Below are 645 nucleotides of genomic sequence, written 5' to 3'. Positions count from 1 at the left end.
AAGAATGCTTGTGATTTTTGCACATTAATTTTGTATCCTGAGACTTTGCTGAAGTTTCTTATCAGCTTAAGGAGATTTTGGGCTGAGATGATGGGTTTTTCTAAATAAACAATCATGTCATCTGCAAAGGGGGACAATTTAACTTCTTCTTTTCCTAACTGAATACCTTTTATTTCTTTCTCTTGCCTGATTGCCCTAGCCAGAACTTCCAACACTATGTTGAATAGGAGAGGTGAGAGAGGGCATCCCTGTCTTGTGCCACTTTTCAAAGAGAATGCTTCCAGTTTTTGCCCATTCAGTATGATATTGGCTGTGGGTTTGTCATAAATAGCTCTTATTATTTTGAGGTACGTTCCATCAATACCGAATTTATTGAGAGTTTTTAACATGAAGGGCTGTTGAATTTTGTCAAAAGCCTTTTCTGCATCTATTGAGATAATCATTTGGTTCTTGTCTTTGGTTCTGTTTATATGCTGGATTATGTTTATTGATATGCGTATGCTGAACCAGCCTTGCAACCCAGGGATGAAGCCCACTTCATCATGGTGGCTAAGCTTGTTGATGTGCTGCTGGATTCGGTTTGCCAGTATTTTATTGAGGATTTTTGCATCGATGTTCATCAGGGATATTGGTCTAAAATTCTCT

This window comes from Mandrillus leucophaeus, unplaced genomic scaffold, assembly GCF_000951045.1.
Source record: "Mandrillus leucophaeus isolate KB7577 unplaced genomic scaffold, Mleu.le_1.0 Scaffold1928, whole genome shotgun sequence".
Classification (NCBI taxonomy): Eukaryota; Metazoa; Chordata; class Mammalia; order Primates; family Cercopithecidae; genus Mandrillus; species Mandrillus leucophaeus.
Note: the sequence above shows the minus strand (reverse complement) of the source record.